Source organism: Salvia hispanica, chromosome 4 (genome assembly GCF_029641045.1).
Source record: "Salvia hispanica isolate PSC_SH4W2 chromosome 4, Shi_PSC_v1, whole genome shotgun sequence".
Classification (NCBI taxonomy): domain Eukaryota; kingdom Viridiplantae; phylum Streptophyta; class Magnoliopsida; order Lamiales; family Lamiaceae; genus Salvia; species Salvia hispanica.
The window spans coordinates 3,590,788-3,611,080 of record NC_142695.1 but is presented as its reverse complement, the minus strand read 5'-3'; the positions used below and the strand labels follow the sequence as shown (position 1 = coordinate 3,611,080).

General features: G+C 37.1%; 1 pseudogene; it reads left to right on the top strand.

The window, feature by feature from the left end:
- The first annotated feature begins 18,972 nt into the window (after nucleotides 1–18,972).
- Nucleotides 18,973–20,031, top strand: LOC148927087 (uncharacterized; annotated as a pseudogene).
- Nucleotides 20,032–20,293: the final 262 nt, after the last annotated feature.

Here is a 20,293-nt window from a genome sequence, read left to right as displayed (position 1 = left end):
CTTTGCCGACCGGCTGCGTCTACACCTGATTGAAAGTATTCAACACGAGTGGACAATGTGTTGACAATCGCATTAACAACCGTTTTGACATGCGAAAACGGCGCCGAAAGTAATCTTCTAGATACCGCGGCTGGTCGGAAAAATAGTTGGCAACGAGCCTTTCGTGGGCTCCTTCCCGATCACGATGGATGTAGCGACGTTTTGATCTAGTTGGTTGAGGAGGAGGGGCGGGAGTAGGCCTGTCAAATCGGGTATCCGCGGATACCCGATCCGAAATTTTCGGGTTCCCGATCCCGAAATTCGAAAAATCCAATACCCGATACCCGATCCGAATTTTATTTCGGGTATCCAGTCCCGAAAAATCAGGTATCCAGTCCCAATTGTGATTTTGATTTTTTTTTTTTTTGAAAAATTAACTACAAACTTTTAGAATTTATTTCATACTATTATTTAGTTCGAATTTAATACAAAGTTGAAGTATTATTCGGGAGAAAATAACTACAAACTTTTGAAAATTTAACATTCTTGTAATTGTTCGAATTTAAGAGAAAATAACTACAAACTTTGAGAAGTATATGCGGCCAACTCTACTGCGAAATATGAAAAGTTGTATAACCATCTGCTTTTCCAACATAAAAATGTGTATATAACTTCATAGACCATGGTGGAATTCTATTTAGGCAAAACAATTCAATAAATAAAATAATAATAAATCAATGTTGCTGCATCTTTATTTTGAGGTATTGCAAGGACTATATTCCAAGAGGAGAGGGAGAGACTAGGAGAGCGGTGGTGGAGGGCAGCGAGAGGGGAGGAGGCGTGGAGAGGAGGCGCTGTGAATTTTGGATATACCCTAAATTAGTTATCTTATACGGTAACTTATTAATTAAAATATAATTAATAAATTAAGTTATATTTAAATATAATTTATTAATTAAAAAAAAAATCGGATATGACGGGTATACCCGATCGGGTATCGGGTAACCGATACCCGATCCAAAATTCTCACTACCCGAACCCGATCCGATACCCGAAAAATCGGATTTTGAGTATCCAATTATCCGACTTTTTCGGGTTTGGATATCGGGTATCCAATACCCGATATCCATTTTGACAGGCCTAGGCGGGAGTATTGGCGGCGACATAGGCTTCATAGGCGGCACAATATTGTTCCTGATATTCTTGTTCTTCGCGCTCCGCTACCGCAATGAGATCGGTGAAATCCATTTTTGAATTTTTTAGAGAAGGTTTGGTGAGAGAGGAAGATGTAGATGATTTAGTATGAAAAAGTATGAATGATAGATAATTTGATGTGAAAAGTGGATGATTAATGTGTATATATAGATGATTTTGGGATAAAAAATAAATAAAAAAGGCCATAAACGGCTCTATTTTTTGGGAATCCAAAGTATATATATTTTTTATTTTTTTGGTATTATTTCAAATTATTTCTGAAATTTTATTTTTTTTAAAAAAGAAAGATCAATTTTGCCAACGGCTTCACGTTGCACGGACGGACGGCGTACATCGGCGGACGAGCTCGTCCTTGCCGCTGGAACGGACGGACGGACGCCGTTTTCCCAACCGCTGCGGATGCTCTTATATGCCATGGAATTTTATGTCCCTACTTTAGCAACGGATTATAAAATGGCTTTAGTATGACAAAAAAAATCCTAGTAAATCCGAAAAAAATTACAAATATGACACGAAATAAAATTTTCAATATCGGAATGATGAGCTGGACCATTATCTATACTGCACAGGACAAACGTCCACCAGTCTAGCTATCTTTCTGAGAGGTGAAAATCTTGCATAGTTTTAGATCCATGTCAACTTTGCAACTCGATGAAAAAATTATCATAAAATAAATACGAAATCAAAACATGATAACAAACATAGAAAAGCTGAAAATACAGATTCATGAGAAATGAAACATAAAATATCTTTTTTTCATCAAAAATTCTACAAAACAATTTATCTCTCAAGTGCATATATGTACACAAAAGAGTAGCAAGTATTCGAAAACAGAAAAAGATAGTGAAACTTGCAAGCTTACGAACTGGAGAGGCGTTCGGCCCGACTTTCACGTCGGGTGACGTTGTTGGTGCGGGAATCATCTATAAAACAAATCAAATATTTTTCACGTAAGATTTTACGTTTTAATTTGATTAAATAGATTTGTTTTTTCCATTTGAATTTATTTTGCATTTCCTTGCCTTGTACCAGCCTTAATGGAGTCAGGGTGGGCGTAATCAATAACAATATGGAGGTTCCGTTATTTCCTATTTTATCTGCCCATAGCCCTAATGAGGAGTATGTACCATATTAAAGTAATTATTTGTATTCATTTGAATTGTTATTCAATGTTTTTGTTTTGTTTTTCAGGGTTACTGTAAATTTTGGACAAGACAAATTTATCTTTAAGCTTAAGGTAAGTGTAAATATGTAATGTACTTTTATTTAGTGAATCTCTTTGAATCTCATATAAGATAGACATTGACATGATGCACTATTTGCTTGAATAAGAATTGATGACACCGGATTCATTGATTTTAACAAATTTTATATTCAACTGTAGTTATAATTTTCATTTTTACTAAGTTTTTTCTTGTTTCTTGAATGACGTATTTCAATTTGAGTGAGGAAAAATGACACTCTACATTTTGGGCATATAGATCAGGCATATAAACTAGATGCAAGTATGATGATGCATGAAAAATTTGATGAGAATATCGAGATAAAGCCACATAATGCCTCTCATGAGTAAGGATGTCATATATACAGTCATGACATATATGAACTTTTATGTCCTTAAACTGGGACATGCACTAATTAGTTACTGGTGCTTTGTTTTCGGGATGATTCGTTCATATTTGCTGTTTAGCGGCTACGGTGACACTCTTAAAGAGATCGACAAGACTGTTAAAAGTATGATGTCGCTCCTTCCTAAAGTTTCAGAAGATGATGTTAATATAGAAAATAGGTCCTCATTCTACATAATTCTAGAAATAGATATTTCTTACTTTTTTGCCATATGTATAAATCTAGAATTATGTAGACTAAATTAGAGATAAGGATGGAATTATAGATAAGGATAAGAATAAAATTATAGATAAATATGATGGAAAGTGATCAAAATGAAAACTCTAAATATGGTACAAACTCAAAACTATGATCTACACTATTAAAAAATGTCAACAGATCACAAAAAAGCATTAACGGGAAAATGTCAATAGAATTTCAACGATTGTCAATGATTGATGCTGTGTTAATATTGTGTTGACATTAAAATCTTAAAATCTTACACTATGTTGACATTGTATTGAAATAGTGTTGAAACTGTGTTGAAGAGTTTTGAGTTTGTAAAATATATAAGTTTGCATTCTATCACTATCCTAAACATGATATTAGTGATGATGAGATAAGGATTACCTTATCCATTATCAACTATAAATATGTATGTAACGTGTAGTTTCTAGTAGTGAAATAAGAATACCATATTTTACTTAAACAAGAAAGACTCCCTCATTCAAATATATTTCCACCAACCATCAGTTCTGCCTTCTACAAACCATCCTCATCAAATATATTTCTAAAAATCATCAGTGGTACCAGAGCTCGGTTGGATCATTAAACTGGGCGTAGCTAGTTTTCACTACACCTTTCCAATCCCATATCTAATTTCCCACAATGGCCACATCTTCAAGTAACCATCAAATACCAATCCCTACTTTTTCAGGAGAACACTATAACTATTGGGCTATTAAAATGAGGACATACTTTATGTCCCAAAGCCTATGGGATATTGTCGATAAGGGATATACTATTTCCGAAGAGATTGTTGGTTTAAAAACAAACCACAATGCAAAAACTGTGAGAAGTTCGGGCATGAAGAAAAAGATTGTCGCCTTTGCAAAAAATATCAAGCTAATTTTTCAGAAGAAAACGAGTGCGAAGAGAATATATTTTACGCCTGCCATGCTGCATCAGAAGTGAAGAATGAAGATAGCGGCTGCAGCAATCATATGACCGGAGATGAGAAGCAATTCAGAGACATGGACAGAACAATCAAATCTCAAGTTAAGCTTGGGAATGGAGAACTTGTAGATGTTGAAGGAAAAGGAACTATAGCGCGTCTCATTAAAGATGTGCTGTTAGTTCCTAAACTTGATGCTAATCTACCAAGTGTGGGTCAAATGATGGAGAAAGGATATTCACTGATCTTTAAAGGTGATTCATGCACAATTTATGATAACAAAAATAAAGATAAAGATGCAGAAACAGAGGAACTTTCCACTCTGCTGGCGATACGTAGAAGCCGCACTAAAAGTTCAGGAAGATCCATCATGGCTATGGCACCGAAGGTTCGGGCATTTCAATCTACATGGGCTGAAGATACTTCACCAGAAAAATATGATGAGAGATCTTCCACCCATCCAACCAAATGATGCAGTGTGTGGAAAATGTATGGAAGGCAAACAACACAGGAAGCCATTTCCTTCAGGCAAAACATGGAGAGCTAAGAAGGTTCTGGAGCTAATACACACTGACGTGTGTGGTCCGATGAGGACTCCGACATTTGAGAATAACAGGTACTTCATCCTCTTCATTGACGACTTTACAAGAATGACTTGGGTCTATTTCAACGAAGTCGTGTATTGTAAGTTCCATAATTACGATCATGTTTTTGAACTTTATGATAATGTATGGTTTTATGGTCGGCCCATTTCTCTCTCTTTTGGCCTACTCATATGCAACATTTGCTTTTCGGCACAAGATTTTATGCAGTGGTGTTTTGTGAGTTAATGAAGAGAGAGTAAAGTAAGATAGAAGAAAAAGTAGAGAGAGTGTTGTTTCTATTTTAGGAAACGTTTCATTTTTATTGGGACAACCTAAAAAGGAAAACGTTTCATTTCTAACGGGACAGAGGGAGTAGGAACTGACCGAAATGGTAATATGTATCAAATTTTCAGGGACAGAGGTAGTAATATCGTTTTTGGAGTTCAATTTTCTTGTTATTCTTTGAGTTTGTGATCTTGTTAAACATTTTGCAAAATGTTCATATGTTTTTATCGTTGCTAATAACACTGATGTATTTTTACCAAACAAATACTCATTTTACCTATACATATTTATAGAGAAAATATAACTAAACCTTCAAAATCTGAGATATGATAGTTTAGTTTATAGTATACAGTAACTGGTCCCATATTAGTACTATATAATATGAACAATTCATTTGTGTACATACCAAGATTTGATAGCTTATGATGTATAATTTGTCGAACCTCTAATTTCCTTTTATCAATTAATTTATTATTTTCAAATAAATGAAGCCTTTCAGTTGGAGTCATTAATTATTTCAAGCACAACACCTACTCGGTCGAGTAGGAGTCTACGAATTCGGCCTTAAGCTGTTAAAGCGATATTTTGATCTAACTGACCACTTTTTGATATTTGTTTTGATATAAAATTTGGATACATTTTAACTCCGGCTTATATTGTACAAACTCAAAACTCCTCAACACGATTTCAATACAATATCAACACAATGTAAAATTTCAAGATTTTAATATCCTCATAGCTATTCAATTAATAAAATGGGAAACACAAGATCCATAGCCTGAAAACAGAGAAACACCAACAAATTTATAAAAAAAAAAATGAAAAAAATCAAGAAGAGCCACCATAAAGTTCCAATCTTTCCACAAGCAATAAGTAGCCAACTACATGCAGATATATAAACACACAAGACAAGACCCATATCATCAAAACATAAACTCCAACCATTGTTTTACTTTAAAATGAATAAATCAAGAAGACTCACCAAAAAGCTCCAATCTTTCCACAAGTAGACACACATATGTAGACACCATCATTGTGGTTACTATTCTCCTAAAAATGACTTTTTATAATAACTAAATAAATTTAAATTTAAAGTTTATATTATCGGAAATTTGAACTCACTCGAAATTTAAAATTTGTGTTTGATTAATTGGTAAGAAAAAATAATTAATAGAGCATAATGTAGATCACTATCAATTTGTGCTTAGAGATTTATTGGTAAGAAAAATAATTAATACAGTAGGGCATAATATAGATCACTATCAGTTTGTGCTTGGAGACAATGAAATGAAAATGATTCAATGTAATGTTTATACGTTCTAAAAAATTGTGTCATTTTTCTATTTAATGGACCATAATATAGATCACTATCAAATTGTGTTAGACAGAATGAAAGGAAAATGGTCAAATTTATTGTTTATACGCGCTGAAAAATTGTGTCATTTTTCTAATTTTATCAATCTATCAAAACGACTCTCATTTATATTTATATAGACTTTTACATTAATTTTTTTTTCTCTTATATATTTATTCGTATTTCATTTCTCATATTTTATTAAATATTGTACATTAAAACTCGTGTCGTTAAAATATGAGACTACCTTTTATGGTTGGAGGGTGTAGTATTTTTTTTACTTCATAGATATCTCATTTGTACTCATAATGTATCTTGTAAATGTTTAAGTCAATGGTTATTTGCTTGAAACGAACTTTCAACATTTTCTGATTTATCTCCCATACCGTTTGAATGGAAGAAGCAAAAGAAGGTAATTTGTCCATCGATACACGACCTTTGAGATATTCTTGAAATTTCCCAAATTTTGAGATTTACTAATTTTTCTTTGATAGATTTTGAATTTATTGCCCTACCCTTTATTTTAAATTCAGGCATGACTATTAATTTGTATTTAAATTCAAAAAATTAAAATTTCGGAATTAAAATAAGAAATGTTGAAAGTTTATTTATAAAAAAAATAACCCCTAAAAATTAAGTCTAGATAGCACAGGCTTTTTACTTAGAAATGGATAAAACACAAACTTTTTTAGAAAATGATACTAATAATAAAATATTTTTATCCATGCTAAATTATAATTTGAATATTTTAGTGCAGTCTATTTTTATTTAAGTATTTGTAAACAAACAATACATCTAAACTTTATTTAGGCCAACAAAAATCTTTGGATACAATCTTAATATCATATTTTTAATTGCACAAAAATCGTATTAAACATACACTACTACTTATTATATTTAATAAGCGAAAGTGAACTGGATCATTCAAAAATTATTTAGAACTCAAGATGACAGCTGAATGTTAGATGCATTCATAATCATAATGCAGCCCATATTCTCTGTTACATAAGAATCACATTAATTCCAAAAGGAATACTCAAATTATTCAGCAACAGTATACTATTTCATAACCACTGCAGATCGTGTTTACTTAGAGCATCCCATCCGTGCTCTTATTTAAGAGCACGGAGGTGGGCCCGGACCCACTTTTACTCCGTGTCCTTAGCTAAGAGCACAACACCCACATCCGTGCTCTTAGCTAAGGACAAGCTTAAAGGTCTCATCATTCTATTTTTTAATTTAAATACTTCAATTACTAAAAACATTTCTATAATATAAAAACACATTAAAAATATAAAAATTACATAATTAAATCCCAAAAAATAAAAATTACATAATTAAAATCCTAAAAAATAAAAATAAATAATTAAAATCCTAGAAAATTAAAAAGACCCACTACTCGTTGCCGAATTTCGCCCAAATGTGATTGATTAGATCTTTTTGTAGCTCAATAAGGGCTCTTGTATCGCGCCTTGTGTGTCTTCTTTCGATCCTCTCGTTCACCGTCGTATGCACACCTCGGCGTGTGGGAGACCTCGCGGTTGGGCTTCCGGCTTCATCCTCGTCGTAAAAGTTAGCCGTCATCGGTCCTTCGTCAGCTATAATCATGTTGTGCAAGATAATACACGTGTACATGATGTCGACGATATTCTTAACGTACCACAGTCGAGACGGGGCCTTCACAATGTTGAATCGGCCTTGAAGGAACCCAAAAGCTCTTTCGACGTCTTTCTGATCAGACTCTTGACACTCTGCAAAAAGAATCCGTCTCGGGTCTTGCGGGTTGCTGAACGTCTTCACGAAAGTCGACCACCTTGGGTAGATACCATCGGCGAGATAGTAACTCATGTGGTATGCATTTCCGTTGACGGTGAAGTCGATCGCCGGTGCTACACCATTCAAAACATCATCGAAGAGTGGTGGAGAATAGAGCATGTTCAAGTCGTTGTTGGATCCGACGACACCGAAATATGCATGCCAAATCCATAGACGGTAGTAGGCGACCGCTTCAAGGATAAGCGTTGGGCCGCCGCCTTTGTGGCCGCTTAAGTATTGCCCCCTCCAAGCAGTCGAACAATTCTTGCACTTCCAATGCATGTAGTCAATGCTGCCTAGCATACCGGGAAAACTGTGGACGGTTTCGTGAAGATGAAGCAACCGTTGACAATCTTCGGTGGTGGGTGCTCGAAGGAATTCCTCGCCGAAAGCAGAACGAACGCCGTCGCAAAAATATTTGAGGCATATGATTCCAGTTGACTCACCTACATGCAAATACTCGTCGAAGAGGTCAGCCGTTTGCCCAGTAGCAAGTTGCCGGATGGCACAAGTACAATTTTGCAACGCCGAGAGACTTTGCCGACCGGTTGCGTCTACACTTGATTGAAAGATTCAACACGAGTGGACAATATGTTGACAATCGCATAAACAACCGTTTTGACATGCGAAAACGACGCCGAAAGTAATCTTTTGGATACCGCGGCTGGTCAGAAAAATAGTTGGCAACGAGCCTTTCGTGGACTCCCTCCCGATCACGATGGATATAGCGACGTTTTGATCTAGTTGGTTGAGGAGGAGGGGCGGGAGTAGGCCTGTCAAATCGGGTATCCGCGGATACCCAATCCGAAATTTTCGGGTTCCCGATCCCCAAATTCCAAAAATCCAATACCCGATACCCGATCCGAATTTTATTTCGGGTACCTGGATACCCGACTCAGGTATCCAGTCCCAATTGTGATTTTGACTCTTTTTTTTTGAAAAATTAACTACAAACTTTTAGAATTTATTTCATACTATTATTTAGTTCGAATTTAATACAAAATTGAAGTATTATTCAGGAGAAAATAACTACAAACTTTTAGAAATTTAAAATTCTTGTAATTGTTCGAATTTAAGAGAAAATAACTACAAACTTTGAGAAGTATATGCGACCAACTCTACTGCCAAATATGAAAAGTTGTATGAACCATCTGCTTTTCCAACATAAAAATGTGTATATAACTTCATAGACCACGGTGGAATTCTATTTAGGCAAAACAATTCAATAAATAAAATAATTATAATCAAAGTTGTATTGCAAGGACTATATTCCAAGAGGAGAGGGAGAGACTAGGAGAGCGGTGGTGGAGGGCAGCGAGAGGGCAGGAGAGGGGAGGAGGCGTGGATAGGAGGCGAGGGGAGGAGGCGTGGAGAGGAGGCGTTGTGAATTTTGGATATACCCTAAATTAGTTATCTCATACGCTAACTTATTAATTAAAATATAATTAATAAATTAAGTTATATTTAAATATAATTTATTAATTTTAAAAAAAATCGGATATGTCGGGTATACCCGATCGTGTATACCCGATCATCCAAAATTCTCACTACCCAAACCCGATCCGATACCCGAAAAATCGGATTTTGGGTATCCAACTATCCGACTTTTTTGGGTTTGGATATCGGGTATTGGATACCCGATATCCATTTTGACAGGCCTAGGCGGGAGTATTGGCGGCGACATAGGCTTCATAAGCGGCACGATATTGTTCCTGGTATTCTTATTCTTCGCGCTCCGCTTCCGCAATGAGATCGGTGAAATCCATTTTTGAAGTTTTTAGAGAAGGTTTGGTGAAAGGGGAAGATGTAGATGATTTAGTATGAAAGAGTATGAATGAGAGATAATTTGATGTGAAAAGTGGATGATTAATGTGTATATATAGATGATTTTGGGATAAAAAATAAATTAAAAAAATAAAAAAAGGCCATAAACGGCTCTATTTTTTGGGAATCCAAAATTTTTTTTTTTATTAAAAAAAGAAAGATCAATTTTGCCAACGGCTTCACGTAAGGCTGCTCAGCGGCACGGACGAACAGCGTACATCGGCGGACGAGTTCATCCTTGCCGGTGGAATGGACGGACGGACGCCGTTTTCCCAACCGCTGCGGATGCTTTTATATGCCATGAAATTTTATGTCCCTACTTTAGCAACGGATTACAAAATGGCTTTAATATGACAAAAAAATCCTAGTAAATCCGAAAAAAATTGCAAATATGGCACGAAATAAAATTTTCAATCTCGGAACGATGAGCTGGACCATTATCTATACGGCACAGGACAAACGTCCACCAGTCTAGCTCATCTTTCCGAGAGGTGAAAATCTTGCTTAGTTTTAGATCCATGTCAACTTTGCAACTCGATGAAAAAATTATCATAAAATAAATACGAAATCAAAACATGATAACAAACATAGAAAACCTGAAAATACAGATTCATGAGAAATGAAACATAAAATATCTTTTTCATCAAAAATTCTACAAAACAATTTATCTCCCAAGTGCATATATGTACACAAAAGAGTAGCAAGTATTTGAAAACAGAAAAGGATGGTGAAACTTGCAAGCTTATGAACTGGAGAGGCGTTCGGCCCGGCTTTCACTTCGGGTGACGTTGTTGGTGCTGGAATCATCTATAAAACAAATCAAATATTTTTCACGTAAGATTTTACGTTTTCAATTTGATTAAATAGATTTATTTTTTCCATTTGAATTTGTTTTGCATTTCCTTGCCTTGTACCAGCCTTAATGGAGTCAGGGTGGGCGTAATCAATAACAATCTGGAGGTTCCGTTATTTCCTATTGTATCTTCCCATAGCCCTAATGAGGAGTATGTACCATATTAAAGTAATTGTTTGTATTCATTTGACTTGTTATTCAATGTTTTTGTTTTGTTTTTCAAGGTCACTGTGAATTTTGGACAAGACAAATTTATCTTTAAGCTTAAGGTAAGTGTAAATATGTAATGTACTTTTATTTAGTGAATCTCTTTGAATCTCATATAAGATAGACATTGACATGATGCACTATTTGCTTGAATAAGAATTGAAGACACCGGATTCATTGATTTTAACAAATTTCATATTCAACTGTAGTTATAATCTTCATTTTCACTAAGTTTTTTCTTGTTTCTTGAATGAAGTATTTCAATTTGAGTGAGGAAAAATGACACTCAACATTTTGGGCATATGGATCAGGCATATGAACTAGATGCAAGTATGATGATGCACGAAAAATTTGACGAGAATATCGAGATAAAGCCACATAATGCCTCTCATGAGTAAGGATGGCATCTATACAGTCATGACATATATGAACTTTTATGTCCTTAAACTGAGACATGCACTAATTAGTTACTGGTGCTTTGTTTTCGGGATGATTCGTTCATATTTGCAGTATAGCGGCTACGGTGACACTCTTAAAGAGCTCGACAAGAGTGTTAAAAGTATGATGTCTCTCCTTCCTAAAGTTCCAGAAGATGATGTTAATGAGGAGGACCTCATGTATGTCCTCAATCACCGGATGACTCTTCGTCGGGTATAACCGGCTAATGCCTTGTTTTTCATCTTTGAATGGTGACATACTTGGATTTTGCTTGGTTTTAGAGAGTAATCTTGCATGGTTTTGATCGCATTTCGTCTATTGTCGGATATGATTATGATTACTTCTCTATTATTTTGGCGGCTACGGTGACACTCTTAAAGAGCTCGACAAGAGTGTTAAAAGTATGATGTCTCTCCTTCCTAAAGTTCCTTCCTAAAGTTCCAGAAGATGATGTTAATGAGGAGGACCTCATGTATGTCCTCAATCACCGGACGACTCTTCGTCGGGTATAACCCGCTAATGCCTTGTTTTTCATCTTTGAATGGTGACATACTTGGATTTTGCTTGGTTTTAGAGAGTAATCTTGCATGGTTTTGATCGCATTTCGTCTATTATCGGATATGATTATGATTACTTCTCTATTATTTTGGCGGTTACGGTGACACTCTTAAAGAGCTCGACAAGAGTGTTAAAAGTATGATGTCTCTCCTTCCTAAAGTTCCAGAAGATGATGTTAATGAGGAGGACCTCATGTATGTCCTCAATCACCGGACGACTCTTCGTCGGGTATAACCGGCTAATGCCTTGTTTTTCATCTTTGAATGGTGACATACTTGGATTTTGCTTGGTTTTAGAGAATAATCTTGCATGGTTTTGATCGCATTTCGTCTATTATCGGATATGATTATGATTACTTCTCCATTATTTTGGCATTTGACCATTTTGTTAAGAATGTGTAGAAAAAGGTACAAAATATGTGGATGTCAGCAGCCTTGGTTTGAGACAATATTAACTGGAGATTTTGGAGTCCAATCAGCCCCTAATGTATATCAATCTCTTCATCTTCGAAAGAGCTTCGCGTGGGTATCTTACATGCCTCAATCGGAGTTCGGTAGAAGAAGTTATGGCCGTTATAAGAACACTGCGCGTTCTAGAAAATTTCACGCGGCCGGGTGAATTAACCATCCGGCCGGGTACGGTGTTCTGCGCGGAAACTGTCAGAAAGTGGTCAAAAATGACCACCCGGCCGGGTGAATTTTGCTCTTTATAATTCCACCCGGCCGGGTACGATATTTTGGCGTATTTTTATGCCAAAAATGCGATTTTTTATGGGGGATTAAAAGGAAGAACGCCTAGGTTTCATAATTCAAGATTCCACCGCCTACCACACGCTCTACACTTCCCCAAGAACACTTTGAAGAGAGATTTGAAGATTGAAGACTACAAATCGAGAGATTGAAGTCTCTAATCCATAGAATCGTTTCACATGAGTATCTATTTGCTTTCTGTTATGTATTTGATTGAATCCATTGTTTTGGTTTTCATGAAGAACATGAGTAGCTAATTTTATTGTGGAGTTTTGGTGAAGACTACAATGGATGTTTGTGATTAATTCAAGGACTTCTTTTGATTGCTTAGCTCTTGTGATTCCTTTGTTCATTCTAGTGCCTTTTCAATTCAATTGCTTAGCTACCAATTGAGTTTGTTTACCTTTATAGTTGTAATCGAGAGATACCTATCCAGGTTTGATAAAAGAGTGAGCATCACTTTGATAATCTACACTCGAGAGAGGGGAACCTTAGTGAGGCCTTGGGTCTTTTGTTCTATGGAGTTAATCTAAACATATTAGAAGGAGACTTCAATATTAAGGGTTAATCAATGGGGTGAGTACACTCGCGAGGGGGCTCAACCTAGACTAGCGACTTTCCTAGTAATCCTAGAGACATAAAATGGGTAATCGAAGTTGTTGAATCAATCACAATACAATTCCATTGTAGTTGGATCCAAAACTCTACTCTCCTCTTTGTGGTATCTTTTCACTTTTGTTTAATTCCTCTTGTTACTATTAATTCCTTGTTCGTTGTTATATGCTTATAGTAGTGTTAGAACAAAACCATTGCTCTTTGGATTGTCTAGATAGTAGTCGAAATTTGTTCATGGTACTTGAGTTGATACAATCTTGTCTCTGTGGGATACGATACTCTTGCTTGCTAATTGTTGCACTAGCCCCGTACACTTGCGGGTATTATTTGTGTTAAAATAAGTCGAGTCAAGTTTTTGGCGCCGTTGCCGGGGACAATTTTGCGTCAGTATAGCTTAATATCGTGATAATAATAGAGATTACTAATCTATATTTTATTTGCTTTATTTTTATTTTTATTTTTGAGTTCTCTAATCTTTGTGTTTCCTTGGGCAGGTTGTATGCACATGCGTTCTAAAGGTCCACCTTTAGAGCCAATCGATCTTGAGATCGAAGCATCCAGCAGGAAGAGGAACGCACAGAGTAGGTTAAACCAAAGGATTCGGGTATCTTCACCCGGTCATAAGCGTCTTCCTTCTCGTATTCAGAGAACTCCTTCACCTAGTCCATCTCCATTGCCATCTCCCATACAGTACGGGCAGTCTCCAATTCTAATGGAGAACAACGAGGAGAATAATCACAATGAGAACAATAATGAGAACAACGAGGAGAATAACAATGAGAACAATAATGTGGAACATCCCGATCCCGTTGTCCATCAACTTCTTCAGCAAATGGCCAATATGCAAAGGCGTTTGGATGCGCAAAATGTGAGACCAAACCCCGTGCAGAATTTGTTTGCATACAGACGAGTGGCTAACCCACCGATCAACAATGGGGGGATTGCCGCTAACAGCTTTGAATTGAAGCCGGGATTGATAAACAGGGCAGAAGCACATGCATTTGGTGGAACAGGTTCAGAAGATGCCAACAAGTACTTGACCAAGTTCATACAAATCAGCAACATGGTTAAGGCTAATGGGGTCCCAGATGATCAGATTCGCCTCAGACTATTCCCATTCTCTTTGAAGGAAGATGCTAGGGATTGGTACGATCACATGGATCCTAACTCGGTCGCTACTTGGAATGCGATGGTTGAGCTTTTCCTGGATAAATGCTACCCACCTAGCGAGGCACTAAAGCGACAAGCAGAAGTCATCTCCTACGCGATGCAGCCTCAGGAGAATATTCAAGAGGCATGGAAGAGATTTAAATATCTGATGAAGAGATGCCCCAACCACGGTTTAAGCCCGGGACAACAAGTCATAACTTTCTACAGAGGAGCCACTCCAGAGGCAGTGCGCGAATTGAATATGAGTGCAGGGGGGTCACTCCTTAGGTTGGGAGAAGAAGAATCACTAGAGGTGATTGAAAGGGTAACTTCCAACGATGAGGGATGGAATAATGAGAGAAGCAAGACCTACAGGGTAGCATCCACGTCGGACATTGACAGGATGGACATGATGTCCAAGCAGCTAGACTTCTTGACAAACAAGCTAGGCTTCATGGGAACAGAGCCAACTGGGCTCGAAATTGAAGATGTGAATTATGTGCATCAAGGCGGCAACAACATGAATTACAACAACTACCGCCAGAATCAAGGAGGTGGAATTACTATTTGCGTATATGTGGTGATGTGTTACAACTGTTGATGAATTACGATTTGCGTATGTATTTAGGTGTATACAAATCTGAAGGTAACAGGTCTCATGTGGTGAATACAACATGGGCATTGATGGTTCTTATTGAGGCTGGGCAGGTAAAGAAAAATTAAATAAAAAAATACTCTGCATTTCTTGCACTGAGTTCATGCCTGCATTATCATAACCATCGGCCATTTCATAACACATGTAAGTGTGAAAAATGATGAAATTTAAATGAACGAGTGGCTGATGCGTTTCTTCGTCTTGTGTTACGATGATTTGCAGGCCGAGAGAGATCCCATGCCGTTGCATCGTACAGCGAAAGTCCTTATAAATTCTCAATGTGAGAATGGGGATTTCCCACATCAAGTAATACTTTTAATTATAAATTATTTTGATATTGCTGTGATAAGTTACTTTCAGATTTTAAGAGCATTGATTCCAATACTTAACATTGTGTGTATCAAAATAAATGATCATTGAAAAGAAAATAAATTCATTTATCATTTGTTTCACTGTATTCTCAGGAGATAATGGGAATCTACAATGGGAATTGCACTTGTTCGTATGCTGCATACAGAAACATATTCCCCATCTGGGCGTTAGGAGAATACTATTGTCACGTTTTGCGCAACCAAAGCTAGGAAAAATCACTAATTCTATGAATAAATGTACAACTATAATAAACTTTGCTTTATTCAACTCCGACACTAGTTATGGAGTTAACCATGTAAATCATTGTGTTTTCTTGTGGATTGGTATGCATGGTATAAATCTAAATCATGCTTAACAAACTCTCATTATTCGATATGTGTAGCTCATATTGATGCCACGGACCACGAAGGTATGACGGTATGCATTCGACTAATTCATATACTATCAAATTTGGTTACGCACATGTTTCAATTGATATGTTAATATGAAAATGTCAATTCATAGCAACATATCACGCAGTGAGTCAAGTCGCCTGTAGATTTGGTATGCATAGTATAAATTTGGTCAATTCACACCATCACACCAAACATAACACTTTGTATCGAGAACAGTCGTGCTTAGATTTAGTATGCATATTGGGAGCTCGTTTTTCCATTTAGGGGTCAAGAGTCGAATCCAGACAAACTCACAACAACATGTGAAGTTGCCGCGCTCATAGTGTCGGCGAATCGAGGGAGAGACCGTGTGACACTACGAGAGTGTCGAGTGTGACACTACGAGACCGGCGAATCGGGCGCGACAATGTAGATAAGAACAATGATGCAACCGCACGCACATGGGTTCTCATATTGAGAATGCAAATAAGAAATAAAAATAATTGACCAAAAGACAATTTTGTCTAAGTTGACGAATACTGTTATTATTGATTTGTTATTTGGTTAGTTGGTTTTGCAATTTGCTCTATTATTATATTTAATTCTACTACTAAACATATAAGTAAGTCACACACTTAGTGAGTTAACCCTGCCTCTCTGTGACGGGGCGGCTAGTAAATTAATGAGAAAGCAACAAATTCTTCTAGAAAACTTCAATTAATTAACATTAATCAGTTTCGATAATGAGTATCTATCTGGCTATGCCCACATAATATGAAATGTTTAATCACTAATTGGCACAGCTAAATGCAATGAACGTCACAACTCATATTTAATGTGAGGTTAGAGGGATGGATAGCTTCTCGAATCTGCACCAAATTATAATATTTGCATATGTATCATAGTTTACTCTATTTTATTTTGAATACATCATTTTTTTTTTGTTTAACCATGTGTACCGGACCCGCCTTTTGGCGGAATCCGACTAATCCTGCTCGATCGGGTTTGCGGATTCTCTATATTCTATATTTAATTTTATAAGTTCATACCGAAAATATTTTTAAGATGGCAAAATAGTACTAGTACTAGAAGCTACGAAACAGTTTTGATTCTTTTGAAGGCATTCATGAAAGCTAAAAAATGAGTTACTAAATTACAGTACATATTTAGGTAAGCTATTTGGTTAAATTTAATAAATTGGGTTTTCAAAATAATTAATACTAGAATATATATGGTTGATTCGTCGCTGTTGGACCACGCTGTTGATGTTTCAGCTGGAAATTTAATTCGCCCAAAACCCAAATCAATAAATACCCTCAACAACTAATTTTGTTTGTTCATTTGACCTTTTATTTTCTTCATCATCTTTTAGTTCCACTTATATTGTCATTAATACTAGAGAATCTTTAAGTGAGTTGCAAATGATTATAAATAGAGTATATGCGAGATTTTAAGTAGAAACAATTAATGATTTGGTAAAATATTTAATTCACTAAAAACATGTATTTTTGATAGCTTTATTCTTCAAAATACAATAAAACCATGCACGTTATGCAAGCCATATAATATTCGTAAAAACAACAATAATAAATTAATAATTCTTTTTAATGCTTAAATACTCTCAACTACTTAATCTCTTCCACCAATTTTGAATAGAGATTATATATGACTAGTTTATTTTCTCCTCATTCTTTCCACCAAAATTATTTAGAGGCACACACTAAATTATTATTTAAATAATGTATCAAGAGTTAAAATAAAATAAAAATAAAAATTTATTTGAAATAAAAAAAAATACAGAATTTTTATTTATGTTTTCTGTTTAAGTGGTGTGTGAACTGCTGTCATGACTAGATTGGATTATTCTTAGGGTGTGTTTGAATTGAAGTTTATCTTTCATTAATTTAGATAACAACACAATCATTTTGTAGAAATGCTAATCTTGATTTTTCATTTTTATTTAACATCACATGTTTGGTTTATTAAGTTGCAATGTTTTTTTTTTTGTTAAAGGATGGACCACTCTTAGTCTCATTCATCATTTTATTAAATTTAATTCGAGTCATCAATCAAATCGAACATGTCTTCATTATTATCCCCGGCTTCATCGCTCTTCATTAATTTCAAATGTCGCTTAATCCCAAATTATATGAAATTAAATGCAAGATGCTCAAGAAGCTTCTATAGAAAACATAAAACTATAGATGAAAGAAGTATAAATAATTTTAAATGCAAGATGATCAAGAAGCTTCTATAGAAAAACATAAAACTATAGATGAAAGAAGTATTAATAATTTTATAATCCAACAATCTTTTGGGTAACCAAAAAAGATATCACTGTCACAATCTCTATGAGTGTATGAAGACAACGTAACACGGCAGAATCTCTAATATCTTATGTGTTAATTTGTCACATCTTAATCAACGACTAATACTTAATGACAAGAAACTATATTGAGCTTTCTATTTACCATCAGCTTATTAAAAGAAAGAGTTACTATTCTTGTATATAAAATTAATTTGTGAATTAACCACTTTTAGAACAATAGTATTAGGATCATGATATGATCCCGTTCACGCCGGAGGAACAACGGCAGCCGGAGGCTGCCGAAGTGCAGGGAAGGCAAGGGAAGACGATTGAGGCGAGGAATGCAGATGTGGTGCAAGAGACATCTATCGCAAAGACTAAGCCGAAGAGAGTTGCGAAGCCTCCGAACAAGTTCGGCGACTTCGTGTCCAATTAGCAATAAGATTATTTTCTTTTCTTTATTTTATTTATTTTTGGTGCTACGTTATTTTTTATTATTTAAATTCAGTAGGAGTCGAGCATAGTTATAAGCTCCGTTTTGGGTTTTTTTTGTTGATTCTTTCCCGGGATGAATAGGATTAGGTCGAATCAACCCTAGGGTCCTTAGTCTATAAATAGGGCTTTTGTTCATTAACACAATTATCAATGAAATTTTGTTTGCCCACAAATCTTGTGAATCATTATCTATCAACTCTAGTTTTTACGCTGCCCGACGGAGGAACCGCGCACAGCTCGAAAACTATCGCTTCCGCCGACCCACGCTTGGCGCCGGAATACTTTTCGTTCGTCGCAGACGCGCTGCCGAACGCCGTTAAGGAGAAGGTCCTTAACATCTGGTGCTTTCATCAGTCAACTCATGAAACGTGTTAACAACGGCAAGGCGCCCTGGGGGACGCCACGCTAGGAAAATTACCCGCCGACTCGATTTGGGGGCCGCCTACCTATCGGAGTCCGCCGCGAGGCCGGCGGCTATCAACGCTCGTCGATTGACGGGGGCGACTTCGAGGGTCGCCCGGGAGACGACGCGCAGCCGTCCGATCAACTGATTATGAAACTAAACCAACTACTGGAGAAATTCGACAAGTTAGACGTGTGGAAGGACGAAACGGATCGCAAATTCGACAACCTGGAACCGATCCTTTCGCGCGAAATCGAACAGCAATCGGGGTTTGAGGACAGGGAGGACGACGAGGAGTTCTTCCGGCGTAGAAAATCGTGGGATAAGGGGTTTAACACCAGGAACCCTAATTCTGACGTCCGCGATTTTCCGACACGAGACCCCGGCCGACGCGTTGATATGGGCCGCGCTGGGTCCTGTTGGGACCCACCGGGACAGCTCCAGTCGCGCCACCGATTCAGTGGCTATAAACAGCCGTTTGACCGACCAGCTTCGTGTTGGGACCCTCCCCAACGTTTTCGGTCAAATGCTTCGGGGTTCGACAAACCTGAGCGTGTTAAAATGCAAGCTCCACGCTTTGATGGCTCTGAGGCGACGAATTGGATAGCCAGAGTCAAATACTATTTCGACCACTTGATGATGCCGGATGCGCATCGCCTGCACTACGCCGTGATGCTTTTTGACCCTCCAGCGTCTGAATGGGTATTTAATTATTGTGCGAACAACGAGTTTGTCACTTGGCAGGAATTTCTGGATGACGTTAGACACCATTTTGACAGGCAGAGCTTTAAAAATTACTTTGGGTTGATTGCCAAGCTGACACAGACAGGAACGGTAGAGGCTTATCATAACACGTTCGAAAAATACCTAAACTGTGTCCATGGCGTTCCCGAGTCGGAGTTATTTACGTTGTTTGTGGCCGGCCTCAAACCAGATATGCAGGAGCGAATACGAGTGCATCGCCCATCATCGCTGGCAGCAGCAATGGCTTTGGCCTTGGAACTGGCCGACACTTAGGCGGAACGACAGCAGACCTCGCGTCGCCCTTGGCAAGGTCGGGACAGCCGCGTTCTCCAGAGTATGGGCCCGAGCCAATCGCCAGCCCAGCCCAGCCCAGCCAAGGAACTGGTTCGAACCCGCCCAACACGCGATCCACAGAGCAGGCACGTCCCCCTTTGATTCGTGTATCACAGGCGGAAAGAGCAGAACGTGCAAGGTTGGGCCTTTGCTACTATTGTCCCGAGTTGTGGGTTACGGGCCACGTTTCTAAGCAGCGCTT